The sequence below is a fragment of the Rutilus rutilus genome, assembly GCF_951802725.1.
Source record: "Rutilus rutilus genome assembly, chromosome: 22".
In the NCBI taxonomy this organism is placed as follows: domain Eukaryota; kingdom Metazoa; phylum Chordata; class Actinopteri; order Cypriniformes; family Leuciscidae; genus Rutilus; species Rutilus rutilus.
In genome coordinates this window covers 31,668,432-31,688,087 of record NC_140227.1, presented here as the reverse complement: position 1 = coordinate 31,688,087, position 19,656 = coordinate 31,668,432, and the positions used below count along the sequence as shown (strand labels likewise).

The 19,656-nt window shown below is 36.0% G+C and overlaps 1 protein-coding gene across 3 annotated transcripts in view; it reads left to right on the top strand.

Moving 5' to 3' along the window:
- The window catches only part of hnrnpll (heterogeneous nuclear ribonucleoprotein L like), a 55,978-nt gene that overhangs the window by 7,264 nt on the left and 29,058 nt on the right, over nt 1–19,656 (top strand). The window lies entirely within an intron of this gene.

Genomic DNA, 19,656 nt, shown 5'->3' with positions numbered 1-19,656 from the left:
CCATGCATTCAGATTCATAACGCTGCATTGATATGACACTCGTTTAGTGCATGATGTCAAAACACTGCGAAGAGAAAAATACACGAGGAAAGCATCAACAGGAACAGTGTCATTGATAGAAATCAGACCATCCGCGCTAAAACATGATCTCAACACAAATCACATGTTACATGCATGTTATATATGATTAATTTGAGCTGTCATGTCAGTAACATTAAATATGATTGATTGATTTATTTAGAAAATCAAGTCATTTTCATATTGCATATAGTTTAAAGTACATTTAAAACATAGATATATCCTAAAGTACCCAAGTAACATGCATATGCATGGATTATATTACATGAATGCATAGCACTATGGTATATCAAAGTAAAAATAACGTGTTTTTTCAATTTGCAATCAAATTAAAAATTCCATTCTTCTTTAGATTATTAAAATGTTCTTCACACTAAGAAGAAAATGGGTTATTAATAACTGATCACTGAAGGTTCGTTGAGGAACCAGGAATGGCATTCTGACTTGAACTCTGAGTCTACGGAAAGCAACAATGTGCAAACATGTTTCTGTATGTTCGTGTAACTCGTGATGATCGTGTTCAAGGACTTTAAGGACTAGATTTCTGCAAACATCCGTGTGACCCAAGATTTCTTGTGCAATATGATGCAAACACGGCCACTGTGGTTAAAGCAAGGAAAACACAAAACTGGTGGTTTTGCAATGCCAGTAACATCAAACAAAAACAACGTGGAGAAACTAAAAATGGTCAAGCAACCATATTCATAATCCTCATAGCGCTTGAGTAAAGTCAAGCCAGTTTTACAGAAATCATGATGTTATTGGTTATAATATCTTCTCGTCTTATAGCTGCATTTATCATATTATATTTCCAGTCGATGCGAACAGTCAGGCCGTTACGATTTTCTCTATAGTTGACATACAACTACGACTGATGTTGAAATACATCAGTGAAATATTAAAATGTAGTTTCAAATGTTGATATTTTTTAAATAATTTGGTCGTAATTTTGACAAAGTAAATAAGTCCATGTGATAGAAACTCACTTAAACATCTTAAAATCCACCTTTTCTGTCGTTGTATTTATTGTATGGCATAATAATGCACACCTCGTGTAATAATTAAAAACACTGTACAGTAAAATATAAGCACGCTTCATGCACTGCCGTCACGGTAGTATTTAAATAATTAGCCAAGATTAAATGTTATAATACTATTTTAACATTATTATTATTATTATCAGTGATTTATTTCATTATTTTATCTTCATATATATACTCTGGTATATTTTAGAGCAACATTTACCATCTGATATGATCTTTGTACCATGGCACAGTGTTACTAAGGGCTTTAGTGCATGAACGAGTGAACATCATCCGTGTCTGATCACATGATGCTTTTACATGCTCCCTCATAATGCAGTTAGGCAACATTATGATTAAACTGTACCTCATGTAAACTAGGGATGCACCGATATGAACATTTTGGCCGATACCGATAACATATTTGAAAACCGATATATTGGCAGATAAATCTAAATCAAATTTGTATATAATTTTTGAGAGCCTGATTACAAAAACAGAAGTCTCACCATTAAAAGCCATGCCTCAAACACACAGTTATAATGTTCTCATTATAATTTTATGTAGCCGATATGACAGACTTGTGTTGCACTTCACTGTATTTTCCTTTTTGAAAGTACTTCACTACACGTGGAGCGTGTTCATCAAGTGGATCGTATTTGATCACATAATGTCGTCGTCAGCCTCGCGAAGTTTGGAATTACTTAGATGAAAATTATATTACAAAATGGAAGTACTTTTAATCAAATGAATTAATGAAACTGAGTTATAATATCAACACCACAGTGAGAAATCACATGAAATCCAAACAGGAAAGACAGCTGTCCATCACTGCATTAACGACTGGATATTAATGTTTTTCTCAACATGAACGTGAAACAATATACACACGATAACCATATGCTGACTCGAGCATACGATCTGTACGATAACTGCAGTCTGCTTTATTACTGTACGATAACTGCAGTCTGCTTTATTACTGTACGATAACTGCAGTCTGCTTTATTTCTGTACGATAACTGCAGTCTGCTTTATTTCTGTACGATAACTGCAGTCTGCTTTATTACTGTACGATAACTGCAGTCTGCTTTATTTCTGTACGATAACTGCAGTCTGCTTTATTACTGTACGATAACTGCAGTCTGCTTTATTACTGTACGATAACTGCAGTCTGCTTTATTACTGTACGATAACTGCAGTCTGCTTTATTTCTGTACGATAACTGCAGTCTGCTTTATTACTGTACGATAACTGCAGTCTGCTTTATTACTGTACGATAACTGCAGTCTGCTTTATTACTGTACGATAACTGCCGTCTGCTTTATTACTGTACGATAACTGCAGTCTGCTTTATTTCTGTACGATAACTGCAGTCTGCTTTATTACTGTACGATAACTGCAGTCTGCTTTATTACTGTACGATAACTGCAGTCTGCTTTATTACTGTACGATAACTGCAGTCTGCTTTATTTCTGTACGATAACTGCAGTCTGCTTTATTACTGTACGATAACTGCAGTCTGCTTTATTTCTGTACGATAACTGCAGTCTGCTTTATTTCTGTACGATAACTGCAGTCTGCTTTATTACTGTACGATAACTGCAGTCTGCTTTATTACTGTACGATAACTGCAGTCTGCTTTATTACTGTACGATAACTGCAGTCTGCTTTATTACTGTACGATAACTGCAGTCTGCTTTATTTCTGTACGATAACTGCAGTCTGCTTTATTACTGTACGATAACTGCAGTCTGCTTTATTACTGTACGATAACTGCAGTCTGCTTTATTACTGTACGATAACTGCAGTCTGCTTTATTACTGTACGATAACTGCAGTCTGCTTTATTACTGTACGATAACTGCAGTCTGCTTTATTTCTGTACGATAACTGCAGTCTGCTTTATTACTGTACGATAACTGCAGTCTGCTTTATTACTGTACGATAACTGCAGTCTGCTTTATTTCTGTACGATAACTGCAGTCTGCTTTATTTCTGTACGATAACTGCAGTCTGCTTTATTTCTGTACGATAACTGCAGTCTGCTTTATTACTGTACGATAACTGCAGTCTGCTTTATTACTGTACGATAACTGCAGTCTGCTTTATTAGCGCTTTTTTCCCCTTCACGCTGCTTGAGCTCAAATGCTTTTGTTCTTTATATTTTTTGTTTACACATATTGTTTAATGTTTTCAATTAAAAGAAAACCTTAAGATATATAGTAAGCCTGATGTGTATTTCCCTTATCGTAAGCTTGTTCAGAAATGGTGACAAAAACTTAAAAGATAACGGCTTTCTCCTTAAACGTAATTTAAATAAACGAATATTCGATTTTTATGAGCCCAAATATTCGAATACAATATTTTAGAAAAATGCCCATCCCTAATTCAAACCCATCATGTTGAACAATGCGCATCTGAATCGTCTCAGCGGAAGGAAATAATACAGTATTTATCGGCTTTAATACATTGGCCAAATTTCTTATCAGGCCGATAATGATAACAGTAAAAATACCGATTATGGTGGCCGATACATCCCGCATTCCTTGATGTAAACACAATACTTAGAGATCAAATGAATGCGGTTAAGCTCATAGTCGTAGTAAAAATATGTGGCCGTTTGCTGATTTTAATCACATTAATCATGGAAATACTTTAATTGCATCTATTGCTCTGTGATCTGAGTGTGCATGTGTTTGATACATTCATAACCACAGCGGTAAAGATGATATCATATTTCTGTGGTGCTGAGTTCATGCTGACACAGTGTACGGATGGTCGAAAACATCAAAATTAAGACTTTTTTTGTTTTTTTGTTGAAAAAATCCATTACGTGCAAAGAAACTTATTTTGCATTTGACGAAAGTAGTTTAAAGCAGTGTCCACTATAGGGCTGGGTATCGTTCAAAAAATTTCGATACCAATACCGATACCAATACCTTGATTTCGATACCGGTTCCTGAACGATACTTTTTTCGATACCAATTTTATGAAATCCATTTTAACAAGATTACATAATACATTACCTCAGAAAAACTTTGGTTTTATTTTTTCAGTTTGACTCATGCTCCTTAGTCAGTGCACAAAGGAACAAAAAAAGCACAAAGGAACAAAATATTCCTTATACATATACATAAGGTACAAAATATTTTTTTTATAAAGAGCTCATGCTCACCAAAGCTGAATTTATTTCATCAAAAATACAGTAAAACTTGTAATATTGTGGAATAGTATTACAATTTAAAATCTTATTTGAATATATTTCAAAATGTAATTTATTCATGTGTTGTCAAAGCTGAAATATGAAAACAGTTTTTGGAAGGTCATTTTTGATCACTTTAATGCATGCTTACTGAAAAAAAATTCTGACCAACACGTTTTTGAACGACAGTGTACATTCAGTAGGTCATTATTGCAATATAAACACAGTCAGAGTGATCAACAAGGTATCTCTTCATTTACCAGTCGAAGACGCAGCAACTTTCTGCTCTTATGTTTACTCCGTGCACTGTCAAGGGCTTCATCATATCTGTCGCGGTACCGTCTTTGCAGCCATTATTTTACCACAAATACTGCATCGCGCGCTGTTGGCATCGAGCCTGGAGAAATGTAGCCACACTTTTGATCGACTTTTCCACATCTTTAGGGTATTGTGAGTGTGTGTGCTTGCGTGTCATTGAGTATGTGCGCGAGTTTGTGTGTGTGTGCTCGCGTCCATAGGCTCGCGTCTCATGAGAATGTGCGTGGACAGTTTGTGTGCGCGCGCGCGTCTCATAAGAGTATGTGCGGAGACTTCCGCGCGTCTCGTGTGTGTAGAGTTTGCGTGTATGTGCGTGAGCGAATTTAGGCGTGTCGTTGTGCATTTCATATGTATTTGTTTGAGCACTGACGTTGACGAGTTAACCCCTTAGGTATCGAAATCTGGTACCGAAAAACAAGTCATTTTTCGATACTCGATAGTATCGAGGCAATTCGGTCGGTACCTAAAAAGTATCGAACTCGGTACCCAGCCCTAGTCCACTAACACTTAAAGCAGTGTCCAGCAACACTTAAAGCAGTGTCCACTAACACTTAAAGCAGTGTCCAGCAACACTTAAAGCAGTGTCCACTAACACTTAAAGCAGTGTCCAGCAACACTTAAAGCAGTGTCCAGCAACACTTAAAGCAGTGTCCAGCAACACTTAAAGCAGTGTCCAGCAACACTTAAAGCAGTGTCCAGCAACACTTAAAGCGGTGTCCAGCAACACTTAAAGCGGTGTCCAGCAACACTTAAAGCAGTGTCCACTAACACTTAAAGCAGTGTCCAGCAACACTTAAAGCAGTGTCCAGCAACACTTAAAGCAGTGTCCACTAACACTTAAAGCAGTGTCCACTAACACTTAAAGCAGTGTCCAGCAACACTTAAAGCAGTGTCCACTAACACTTAAAGCAGTGTCCAGCAACACTTAAAGCAGTGTCCACTAACACTTAAAGCAGTGTCCACTAACACTTAAAGCAGTGTCCAGCAACACTTAAAGCAGTGTCCACTAACACTTAAAGCAGTGTCCAGCAACACTTAAAGCAGTGTCCAGCAACACTTAAAGCAGTGTCCACTAACACTTAAAGCAGTGTCCACTAACACTTAAAGCAGTGTCCAGCAACACTTAAAGCAGTGTCCACTAACACTTAAAGCAGTGTCCAGCAACACTTAAAGCAGTGTCCACTAACACTTAAAGCAGTGTCCACTAACACTTAAAGCAGTGTCCAGCAACACTTAAAGCAGTGTCCAGCAACACTTAAAGCAGTGTCCACTAACACTTAAAGCAGTGTCCACTAACACTTAAAGCAGTGTCCAGCAACACTTAAAGCAGTGTCCAGCAACACTTAAAGCAGTGTCCAGCAACACTTAAAGCAGTGTCCAGCAACACTTAAAGCAGTGTCCAGCAACACTTAAAGCAGTGTCCAGCAACACTTAAAGCAGTGTCCACTAACACTTAAAGCAGTGTCCACTAACACTTAAAGCAGTGTCCAGCAACACTTAAAGCAGTGTCCACTAACACTTAAAGCAGTGTCCAGCAACACTTAAAGCAGTGTCCACTAACACTTAAAGCAGTGTCCACTAACACTTAAAGCAGTGTCCAGCAACACTTAAAGCAGTGTCCACTAACACTTAAAGCAGTGTCCAGCAACACTTAAAGCAGTGTCCAGCAACACTTAAAGCAGTGTCCACTAACACTTAAAGCAGTGTCCACTAACACTTAAAGCAGTGTCCAGCAACACTTAAAGCAGTGTCCACTAACACTTAAAGCAGTGTCCACTAACACTTAAAGCAGTGTCCACTAACACTTAAAGCAGTGTCCACTAACACTTAAAGCAGTGTCCAGCAACACTTAAAGCAGTGTCCAGCAACACTTAAAGCAGTGTCCAGCAACACTTAAAGCAGTGTCCACTAACACTTAAAGCAGTGTCCAGCAACACTTAAAGCAGTGTCCACTAACACTTAAAGCAGTGTCCAGCAACACTTAAAGCAGTGTCCAGCAACACTTAAAGCAGTGTCCACTAACACTTAAAGCAGTGTCCACTAACACTTAAAGCAGTGTCCACTAACACTTAAAGCAGTGTCCAGCAACACTTAAAGCAGTGTCCAGCAACACTTAAAGCAGTGTCCACTAACACTTAAAGCAGTGTCCACTAACACTTAAAGCAGTGTCCACTAACACTTAAAGCAGTGTCCAGCAACACTTAAAGCAGTGTCCACTAACACTTAAAGCAGTGTCCAGCAACACTTAAAGCAGTGTCCAGCAACACTTAAAGCAGTGTCCACTAACACTTAAAGCAGTGTCCACTAACACTTAAAGCAGTGTCCAGCAACACATAAAGCAGTGTCCACTAACACTTAAAGCAGTGTCCAGCAACACTTAAAGCAGTGTCCACTAACACTTAAAGCAGTGTCCACTAACACTTAAAGCAGTGTCCACTAACACTTAAAGCAGTGTCCACTAACACTTAAAGCAGTGTCCAGCAACACTTAAAGCAGTGTCCACTAACACTTAAAGCAGTGTCCACTAACACTTAAAGCAGTGTCCAGCAACACTTAAAGCAGTGTCCACTAACACTTAAAGCAGTGTCCACTAACACTTAAAGCAGTGTCCAGCAACACATAAAGCAGTGTCCAGCAACACTTAAAGCAGTGTCCAGCAACACTTAAAGCAGTGTCCACTTACACTTAAAGCAGTGTCCAGCAACACTTAAAGCAGTGTCCACTAACACTTAAAGCAGTGTCCAGCAACACTTAAAGCAGTGTCCACTAACACTTAAAGCAGTGTCCAGCAACACTTAAAGCAGTGTCCAGCAACACTTAAAGCAGTGTCCACTAACACTTAAAGCAGTGTCCAGCAACACTTAAAGCAGTGTCCAGCAACACTTAAAGCAGTGTCCACTAACACTTAAAGCAGTGTCCACTAACACTTAAAGCAGTGTCCAGCAACACTTAAAGCAGTGTCCACTAACACTTAAAGCAGTGTCCAGCAACACTTAAAGCAGTGTCCAGCAACACTTAAAGCAGTGTCCACTAACACTTAAAGCAGTGTCCAGCAACACTTAAAGCAGTGTCCAGCAACACTTAAAGCAGTGTCCACTTACACTTAAAGCAGTGTCCACTAACACTTAAAGCAGTGTCCAGCAACACTTAAAGCAGTGTCCAGCAACACTTAAAGCAGTGTCCAGCAACACTTAAAGCAGTGTCCACTAACACTTAAAGCAGTGTCCAGCAACACTTAAAGCAGTGTCCACTAACACTTAAAGCAGTGTCCACTAACACTTAAAGCAGTGTCCACTAACACTTAAAGCAGTGTCCAGCAACACTTAAAGCAGTGTCCACTAACACTTAAAGCAGTGTCCAGCAACACTTAAAGCAGTGTCCACTAACACTTAAAGCAGTGTCCAGCAACACTTAAAGCAGTGTCCAGCAACACTTAAAGCAGTGTCCACTAACACTTAAAGCAGTGTCCAGCAACACTTAAAGCAGTGTCCACTAACACTTAAAGCAGTGTCCAGCAACACTTAAAGCAGTGTCCACTAACACTTAAAGCAGTGTCCACTAACACTTAAAGCAGTGTCCACTAACACTTAAAGCAGCAGTGTCCACTAACACTTAAAGCAGTGTCCAGCAACACTTAAAGCAGTGTTCACTAACACTTAAAGCAGTGTCCAGCAACACTTAAAGCAGTGTCCAGCAACACTTAAAGCAGTGTCCAGCAACACTTAAAGCAGTGTCCAGCAACACTTAAAGCAGTGTCCAGCAACACTTAAAGCAGTGTTCACTAACACTTAAAGCAGTGTCCAGCAACACTTACTGTAAAACATGAATGAAAAAATGTGCAAACTGAAGAGGTGATGTGATGAAATCCTGCCTTACTAATAAGTAAATATTACTGTGCTCATGTAAACTAGTCCGACTGGCGTGTGTTTTCACAGAGGAAATCTTTGACACTATGATATCGCTGTGGTTTAGTTTTCATGTTTTTTTTAAATCAGACCGTTGAAGTCATTTCACATGGATGAGATGATGATCTTTATTCAGCACCGGTGTGACATCATTAATAACTAGACTCTAGTTACCATAAAAGGAGCAGTTATGAGAATCATATAGCCGCGTCAGCACTGTCCGATCAATGATATTGTTTAATATTAATATTAATATATATTCTACATCTAACCATTAAATTATAATGGACCCCATTTACTTTATTACTGCATGTTCCTGGTCTAATTATTATATTATGATATTATAATTAATATTCAAATTATGATTTTTATTTATATTTATGTATGTCTATATATATATTTATTATATAAAATAATATTAAGAATGAATGAATAAATAAATATATATATATATATATATTTATAAATATTATCTATATAATATATATATATATATATATGTATATACATATACATATAACAACATTATTATTATTATTATTATTATTACTATTTACTCCAGCATGTTAATATGCATCTCAGTTGATTCATATACTGTATATTAATAAGAATAAATATATATACATGTATTATTTACTTCAGCATGTTAGTGTGCAACTCAGTAGATTTAATTAAGTTATATAATATATATATTCCTGGTCTAATTATAAGATTATTATTATTAGTAGTACATGTTCCTGGTGTAATTGTGCGTGTGAAAATAATAAAAGCATGTTTTTTATTGAATGGACACAAGGAAGAATGATATTTAATCATTTATAGGCACCAGTTTGACAGAAAACAGTCATTTACTTTTTGCTAAAACATTTTAAAATGTATATGAAAAAATATTTTTTTTATTTACATAAAATATAACCGCTAAAGTGAGCATGAATTCATAATCGACTCCTTTGACCACATTAGTGGTTCATGTTCCTGTTTAATCATGTGTGTGAAAATAATCAAAATCATGATTTTTATTTTTTATAAACGAAATGAACACAAGAAAGAATGATATGTTTGAACATTCTGAGAGATTCACAAATTATATGCTCATTGTATGCTATTGTATTCATAACTTTAATGTGAACTTATTTATGTTAGCATTTATATGCATCCATCTACTACAGTATCTTTTTACTAAAATGTATATGAAAAATACCACATCTGTGAACAATCATAGAATCAATTTATTGAAAATGCGGTGACACTTTACAATAAGGTTCATTAGTTAACATTAGTCTACAGCATTTATTAATCTTAGTTAATATTAATTTCAACATTTACTAATGCGTCATTTTGGTTGTATTTGTCAACATTAGTAAATGCACCGTGACCTAACAATGAACAGCTGGATTTTTATTAACTAATATTAGCAAAAATGAATAAATACTGTAACAAATGCATTGCATATAGTTAGTTCATGTTAGTAAATGCATTAACTAATGAACAAAGTGTTTCTGAAAATGCTTAAATCTTGTTGCATTCATGCATCATTAGTGAATATCTTGTTTCGTGTGATCAGTTATGATTCATATCGCAGCTCGTTCAGCTGTTTTACTGTGATCTGGACTGTGTGTGAGTGTGTTCACAGTCCAGACGCGCAGAAACAGAAGACAGACAGATATAATGGCCTCAGTATTTTGCCCAGAGCGAACGCCTCGGCTCCGGAGAAACGCTCCTATTCAACAGCCGTGATGATTTGAATACTAAGTGGCTTTTATTGGCTGGTTTAAATGTCACTTATCACTGTCTTATCTGAGCGATGATCGCACGCGTGCCTTCGGCAGACCTGAGCTGAACCCGAACACACACCTCTTTATTGATCGATTGATAGATTGGTTGATTATCAAACGCTCTCGGGTGGGCGGCAGGAGCGTTATCAGAATCGTCCTGGAGTGAGTTTGCATCCATAATCTGGGCCTTGTTAATGTGTGTATGCAAACCGTCGGTGTGTGTTTGTGTCCGTCTGGGATCTCAGCGAGGCTGATGGGAAATGAAGGGCGTCTGTATGGCTAAACAGGGTCACATGACCTGCCCAATGGGCAAATGAGCCATTGATTTGAATGTGTGTCATGTTGATATGAGGCAGATCTGTTCTGGATTGTTCTGTTTCTCTGATGGATTCTGGGTCTGGGTTTGGATTAGGGGCGTCACTATATATATCGTGTCACAATGTATCGCAATACATAAATGCAACAATCTGTGTTGTGTATAATTCACCCAAAATGAACATTACTGTGTGAAAAAATTCTAATTTTCAGAGTTTTAAACTACTATACAGGTGAAACTCGAAAAATTAGCATATCATGCAAAAGTTCATTAATTTCGGTTCAAAAAGGTGAAACTAATATATTATATAGACTCATTACATGCAAAGTGAGATATTTCAAGCCTTTATTTGTTATAATTTTGATGATTTTCGCTTAAAAACCAAATTCAAAATCTCAGAAATGTAGAAAATGTTCATAAGCTGTAAGACATAATCATCAAAATTATAACAAATAAAGGCTTGAAATATCTCACTATGCATGTAATGAGTCTATATAACATATTAGTTTCACCTTTTAAGTTGAATTGCTGAAATTAATGAACTTTTGCATGATGATATGCTAGTTTCACCTGTATATAATGTTGAATATAATGTATAATAATCTATTTTTTACAGTCTATGATAATAATGCAATGTGGGAATATTTGTGTGTCCTGATAATGCTAAATGTGTGATGTAGTAAAAACTGGCGTATGCATTATTTTAAATATGTCTAGTCAGTGAAAGAGTTCATATTCATCTAAATTAATTCATATTCATCTAAATTAATTCTGTTTTCATCTTCAGAATCATGAATATTGTTATTCTGGCGTCTCTATTGTCCTGTGCTTTGGGTTTCCAGCATCAAGTCCAAGACTATTCATTTACACACACAATGTAAAACCAAATTTAATTCAACTGTTCATTTTTTGTTAAGCTTTGAGTATCGCAATAATCTCGCATCGTGAGTTCAGGATCGTGATATGTGACACGAGGGCGTCGTAACACCGCTAGCTCTGATGTGTGATATACTTTTACTGTAACTTTGAGTTTAATGCAAGACACTACAGGCAAAATCATTGTTTTTTAATGTACTTTTGCATCCATAATATTCTTCACTCAGACTTGTGGAAAGATTTCATTTCTGCACTTGATCTGTTTGCGTCCGTCGATCTTTAAAGTCGGAGAGTTTGAGTCACACACACCAAACTTTACAGTTTTATTCATATCTATATAATCTGAAGTTTGTTTATATATCATTCACCTGATTTATAGAGCATTTTAAACCTTTTTTTTATTTCTTCTATTGACGTATTTTCTGATTTATGGAGTGACAAAAAAGAGATTAAAGAAAACTCTTAATATGTCCGAATTTTGCCTTTATCCAGTGAGTTCAGATTTATGTGCTGGAATTGTATGCAAATTGAGTGCATGTTTAATAAGACGATGCCTCATTTGCATGCATAAACGTAACATTTCAGAAACGTGTGATACAAAACGATCGTCTTAATGCAGTGTGATTAAAGTATGATGAGATCACAGAGTTAGTTCACTGCAAACACAAGCAGACTCTTTTCTTCTGAGGATCAACATCTCCTTTTGTGTCTCGCAGAATAAAGGAAGTCATACAGGTTTGGATTGAGGAAATGATGACTTTATTCCTTTAATTTGTGCGGATCGCAGTTCTTAAGGCTTTGAACATGTCATTGTCTGGATCTGTTGATTCAGATGTGTGTGTGTGTGTGTGTGTGTGTGTGTGTGTGTGTGTGTGTTTCCAGCCGTGAACGAGAGCGAGGGAACTGAATGGTTTGTGTTGCTGACGGACTCGACTTCTGCTGCTGATCTCAGAAAAACGTCTTACACAACCGTGTGTGTGTGTGTGTGGTGTGTGTGTGTAGTTCTCTTTGGATGACATTGCATGTCATTTCCTGTTCATGCTGCAGCGTGGAGTTGTTTCTGTCATTGGTTTGCAGAGGAAACATGATGTTATCAGTGTGTCTGAGGGTGTTTTTAGGGTGTGAGCGTTTCCCAAGTTGTGCTTCTCACTTACTTTATATACATATTAATATATAACACAAACACACACACATAATATATATATATCAAATAATGTTTATTATTATTTACTCCAGCATGTTAGTTTGCATCTCAGTTGACTTATTTATATATATATATATATATATATATATATATTAGGGTTATTATATTATATATAATCTATCTCTATCGGTCCAACCCTATTATATATATATATATTCATGTATTATTTACTTCAGCATGTTAATGTGCAGCTCAGTTGATTTAATTAAGTTAAATATATATGCATATTATATATCTATTAGTGCTGGGCAAAGATTAATCGCGATTATTCGCATCCAAAATAAAAGTTTGTGTTTGCATAATATATGTGTGTGTACTGTGTATACTTATTTTGGATATATAAATACACACATATGCATGTATATATTTAAGATTTTTTATTTATTTATATATAAATTATTTATATTTATATATAATATAAATTATGTATAAATATATATACAGTATATATATGCAAATATTTCTTAAATAAATACATGCATATGTGTGTATTTATATATACAAAATAAGTATACACAGTACACACACATATATTATGCAAACACAAACTTTTATTTTGGATGCGAATAATCGCGATTAATTTTTGCCCAGCACTAAATATATGTGTATATATAAAGATAATATACATTATATATATATATATATATATATATATATATATATATAAAAAAATAAGCATTTTATATATATATATATATATATATCAGGGTTTTTCCTACATTGAAATTTTTTTGGCGGCCGCCAAAACGATTTTTTGTCCCGCCAAAGCCTTATTTGATCTGTAATTGGGTTTTGTGAGTGAAGCAGGCTACTGACGGAGTGACGGAGAGAACGATCACAGCACCGCGCGGATTCTTATATGCATCGCGATGCGGACGTGAACGTGGACGATTCTGAATCGATTCACAAATGTCAAAAAAAATCAAATCTCTAAAAAAAAAATAATATTGACGGAACGCAAAAGGCGGAACTCTAAGCGGACGTGCAGTGCGCATGCAGTCTGTGGCGCGCACATAACAGACTCGCGCACATAACAGACGCATGATGCCTGAGCGTCAAATTCGAACGGTACCCTCTTCGTTAAAAGCTAGCGTATGGAAAATTGGCAATTTCATTGTTACCTATTTAGTATTTTTTGTATGAAAGCTGCTTTCAGTAGCCTATTTAGTTTTCACATCAATATACTGTAAACCGATCTGTTATACGAACGTTGTACTGCCCTGCAATATGTGCAATGCCAGTCACAAAAAGTGACATTTTGACTGTGCTCTCTGCAGATGTTCATTCACTTTTTTTGTATAAGCTGTTTTTGATTGTGGAATACAGCAAACATTTCAAGTCATACCTCTTTATTGTTTAGTTGTGAATAAGAGAGGATAATACCTATACAAAGGTATGTTACTAATTATTCAGAATATGCATAAGTCCACAAGCATTAAGGCCATTGCACACTGAGTCCGAAATTTTCGTATGCGTTTTTTCGTGTTCGTCAGCAGTAAACTTCGTCACGCACAGAAACCTTGCACACTGAGTCCGATGCGTATTTATTAAACCTTTGCGGAAAAAAACGCAAAAAACACTAAATGGATTCGTCAAGCAGTGAGGATGAATTTCTTGCCCTCTTTCTTCTTAAAAAGAGAAAAAGAAAGAGGAAATATTGGGTCCATCCAATCCTGAGATTGCGCCGAGAGGAAGGAGAGTTTCACCTCCTTATCAAGGAGTTGCGAAATTATCCCAAACGATTCAAAATTTACCTCAGAATGTCAGTGGAACAGTTTGATGCTTTGCTAGCGATACTGGAGCCACATATTAAAAAGATGACCACCAATTTCCGTGAACCAATCGATCCTGAACAGAGACTGGCATGTCTATGGACGGACACACACACACACGCGGCCGGCAGAAGCGCTGGGCAGACAGAACAGCTGTATACAGGTTATATTTTATTCAGTGTCTTTGTAATCCGCATTTTGTTTTTCATACAGTACTTGTGCTGCGAGACGAAGTGTATCAACTTGTCAGACGTCATTCTGGATTTTGTCGTTCGCTTGTACGGTGGCTCTGAATTTTCAAAAAACCTCACAAAACACTGGCTGTGGATGCGAAAAACGCAGAAAATCGAACCCAATCCGAATTTTTTTTTTACGGACGAAAGTTTCGTAGACAGTGTGCAAGCATGATTGACATAACATGAGGTCGAATTTTTTTTTTAACGTGCGAAAATTTCGGATGCGAATTTCGGACTCAGTGTGCAATGGCCTTTATATGAGAGCTGCTGGTACATAATTCTATATTTTTTAACGAAAACTGTTTGTGAATTTGCTACAGCAAAATGTTTTTTGTCTGAAGGATTATATTGCTCATTGGAAATAACCAGAGGATGTTGGTTAGAAGTCTATTATTAAATGCTAGAGATTCAGAATATGCTGAAGTTTGTATTAATTTACTACAAGTACGCTGCTAGTACAGGCACACATTTATTTTCCTGTTGGTTCTTTGTAATGTTGGGACAAATGCTGGCAAATGTAACCTTACAGTTGACTTGCCAAATCACTTCCATTTGTTTTATTAATAAAATTAATATAGGAAGTATTGGAAGTAAGTTCGTTATGGGTCATCATAAATACTTTGCTTTAAAAGTACCCAAGTAAAAAAAAAAAAAAAAACAACGTTAATAATCGATAATCGTTACCCTCTGAATCGTAATCGAATCGAATTGTGAGGTGCCTAGAGATTCCCACCCCTAATCTGAAATGATAAAGTAAGTGTGCTTACCTAATTTAGCAAGAGTGTTTAGTAAAATTTAGCCTTAATAATCCACAGTATGTATAGGCCTATGACAATGTGTAGTAAATTACCAAAAAAAAAAATCACAAACTGTTTCTTTGTATTTATTTTAAATTGAACATTTATTGTCAATATTGGGCTTGCGGATCATGTGGGTACTAGGGTACTCTTTGCTGTGTGTGGATGACCATGTCGGTCAGCCACCACCGAAGACCAATTTTGACCCAGGAAAAACCCTGTATATATATATATATATACACTGTATATATAATGTATATAAAATAATGTTTATTATTATTTGTATTTCAGCATCTCATTTGATTTAATTAAATCACGTCAAACTCTATCACACATATAATGAATGACCTTTGACCTCCCTTCTTTCAAGATGGCATGACATGGAAAAATCCTCATCAATTGAGCGTTTTGTGTTCATTTAGAAATGCATGTCATATCATAGGAAGCTGAAGAATGATTAGATGTGACAAACGCAGCTGTGAGGTGTCAATCAGTGAATGTGTCTGTGGACGTGTGACTATAGCCAGATCTCTGTCATATCAGTCAGATCTAAGTCAGATCTAAGTCGTCAGCTCTAAGTCGTCAGCTCTAAGTCGTCAGCTCTAAGTCGTCAGCTCTAAGTCGTCAGATCTAAGTCGTCAGCTCTAAGTCGTCAGCTCTAAGTCGTCAGCTCTAAGTCGTCAGCTCTAAGTCGTCAGCTCTAAGTCGTCAGCTCTAAGTCGTCAGCTCTAAGTCGTCAGCTCTAAGTCGTCAGCTCTAAGTCAGATCTAAGTCAGATCTCTGATAGATCTCTGTCATATCTCAGTCAGATCTAAGTCGTCAGATCTAAGTCAGCTCTATTTTAGATCTCTGATAGATCTCTGTCATATCTCAGTCAGATCTAAGTTGTCAGATCTAAGTCAGCTCTATTTTAGATCTCTGATAGATCTCTGTCATATCTCAGTCAGATCTAAGTTGTCAGATCTAAGTCAGCTCTATTTTAGATCTCTGATAGATCTCTGTCATATCTCAGTCAGATCTAAGTTGTCAGATCTAAGTCAGCTCTATTTTAGATCTCTGATAGATCTCTGTCATATCTCAGTCAGATCTAAGTCGTCAGATCTAAGTCAGCTCTATTTTAGATCTCTGATAGATCTCTGTCATATCTCAGTCAGATCTAAGTTGTCAGATCTAAGTCAGCTCTATTTTAGATCTCTGATAGATCTCTGTCATATCTCAGTCAGATCTAAGTCAGATCTCTTTTAGATCTCTGATAGATCTCTGTCATATCTCAGTCAGATCTAAGTCAGATCTAAGTCGTCAGATCTAAGTCAGCTCTATTTTAGATCTCTGTCATATCTCAGTCAGATCTAAGTCAGATCTAAGTCGTCAGATCTAAGTCGTCAGATCTAAGTCGTCAGATCTAAGTCGTCAGATCTAAGTCGTCAGATCTCTTTTAGATCTCTGATAGATCTCTGTCATATCTAAGTCAGATCTAAGTCGTCAGATCTAAGTCAGCTCTATTTTAGATCTCTGATAGATCTCTGTCATATCTCAGTCAGATCTCAGTCAGATCTAAGTCAGATCTAAGTCAGATCTAAGTCAGATCTAAGTCAGATCTAAGTCGTCAGATCTAAGTCGTCAGATCTAAGTCGTCAGATCTAAGTCGTCAGATCTAAGTCGTCAGATCTAAGTCGTCAGATCTAAGTCGTCAGATCTAAGTCGTCAGATCTAAGTCGTCAGATCTAAGTCGTCAGATCTAAGTCGTCAGATCTAAGTCGTCAGATCTAAGTCGTCAGATCTAAGTCAGATCTCTTTTAGATCTCTGATAGATCTCTGTCATATCTAAGTCAGATCTAAGTCGTCAGATCTAAGTCAGCTCTATTTTAGATCTCTGTCAGATCTCAGTCAGATCTCAGTCAGATCTCTTTTAGATCTCTGATAGATCTCTGTCATATCTCGTTCAGGGTCCGGTTGCATAAACCGCTTAGACTAGTCTTACAAGTTAGACATACATTTATTTCTTTAAGACTGTTCATAGCTTTTTTAAATCAGTTACATAAAAACATAGATTAGCCTAATTTGATTCCGAAAAGTAAAACTGTAAAACTGCTGGTGGGTCACATTAGATCTCAAGACACTCTCTGAACGTAATGTCTGAGTTGATACGAGCGGCTCGGGTTCAGTCTCAGTCTGTGAATCAGCGGCTCGTAGTTACAGAACAACAACAGGCTGAGAACCAGGAAGTAATGCAGGAAGTATTATTAATAATCTCTGTCATAGAGGAAATTAAACTAAAAACTAAAACTAAGACTAAAAATAAAGTACTATAAAATACTTTCTTTCTTTCATTTATTCACTTGTTCTTCATTCCTTCCTTCATTTGTTCTCTTTTTTCTTTCTTTTTTCCTTACTTCATTCGTTTGTTCGTTTGTTTTTCCTTTCTTCATTTGTTTTTTCTTTATTCATTCTTTCCTTCTTTCCTTCCTTCCTTTTCTTTGTTTGTTCTTTCCATCCTTCCATCATTTGTTCTTTCTTACTTTCATTAGTTCATTCATTTGTTCTTCCTTCCATCTTTCTTTCTTTACTTCATTCACTTGTTCTTTCCCTCATTTGTTCTTTCTTTCCTTACTTCATTCGTTCATTTGTTTGTTCTTCATTCCTTCGTTCTTTCTTTCTTTACTTCATTCTTTCTTTCCTTCCTTTCTTCCTTCCTTCCTTTATTTTTTCTTTTCTTCCTTTCTTTCATTTCTTTCTTTACTTCGTATGCATGTTCTTTATTTATTTTTTCCTTCCTTCATTAATTTTTGTTATTTTATCCGTTCTTCCTTTATTTCTTTATTTACTTCATCCTTCCTTCATTTGTTCTTTTTTCCTTCATTTGTTTTTTTTCCTTTCTTAATTTGTTTTTTCTTTCTTCATTCTTTCCTTCCTTCCTTTTCTTACTTCGTTTGTTCTTTCCATCCTTCCATCATTTGTTCTTTCTTACTTTGATTAGTTCATTCATTTGTTCTTCCTTCCTTTCATCTTTTTTCTTTTCTTCATTCATTCACTTGTTCTTTCCTTCATTTGTTCTTTCTTTCCTTACTTCATTCGTTCATTTGTTTGTTCTTCATTCCTTCGTTCTTTCTTCTTTACTTCATTCTTTCTTTCCTTCCTTTCTTCCTTCCTTTACTCTTTCTTTCTTTCTTTCTTTCTTTCTTTCTTTCTTTCTTTCTTTCTTTCTTTCTTTCTTTCTTTCCCTCCTTCCTTTTCTTACTTCGTTTGTTCTTTCCATCCTTCCATCATTTGTTCTTTCATTCTTTCTTACTTTCATTAGTTCATTCATTTGTTCTTCATTTTATCATTTATTCTTTCTATCTTTACTTCATTTATTCACTTGTTCTTTCTTTCCTTCCTTTATTTTTTCTTTCCTTCCTTCCTTTTCTTACTTTCTTTCATTTCTTTCTTTACTTCTTATGCTTGTTCTTTATTTTTTCCTTCATTCATTCATTTGTTCTTTTTTTCCTTTCTTCCTTTGTTCTTTCTTTCTATACTTCATTCTTTCTTTCTATCTTTCTTTCTTTCTCTGACACAGATGCTTTATCTATTGAATGAGTTTTCTTTAAGTAACTCGTGATGAGCAGCTTTGCTTCTTATCACACAGTGGAAAAGTCACTTCATACATTTATGTTTATGACCAAGTCAAGTATTAAACCCTCTGCATGTATGAATCAGCCTTTCATCTGGAATCACCCGTGTATGAACTTGTGTTCGTCCACTCATGAGAACACACACTATTTGTGTCCCTGCGTTTGAAATGTCACCCGAAACGTTTCATTTGACCAATTTGTGTAATCCAATCAGCGTATGATGACATTAACATGCAGCCGCTGCTCATTTCCCGCAGATTCAGAGCTATTTTTAAAGCGTCTGACGTTTTTAGAGCTTGTTTGTCTGCCTGATTAACCTGTTTATGCATTTGTTTAAATAAAGTCAGATGGCTTATATACAATCTTTCATATACATGCATGATAAAACATCTGACCATCTGTTGTCGAGATTTTTCCTCCGTCCTTATCATGAGTTTGCAGAACAAACAAACAGCTTGCACGAAAACATTTGTTATTATTTAAACTAGGTTAATGTTATGAATAAATACATAAACAGATGATGTTTTTTTGCAGTCGAGTGTGTC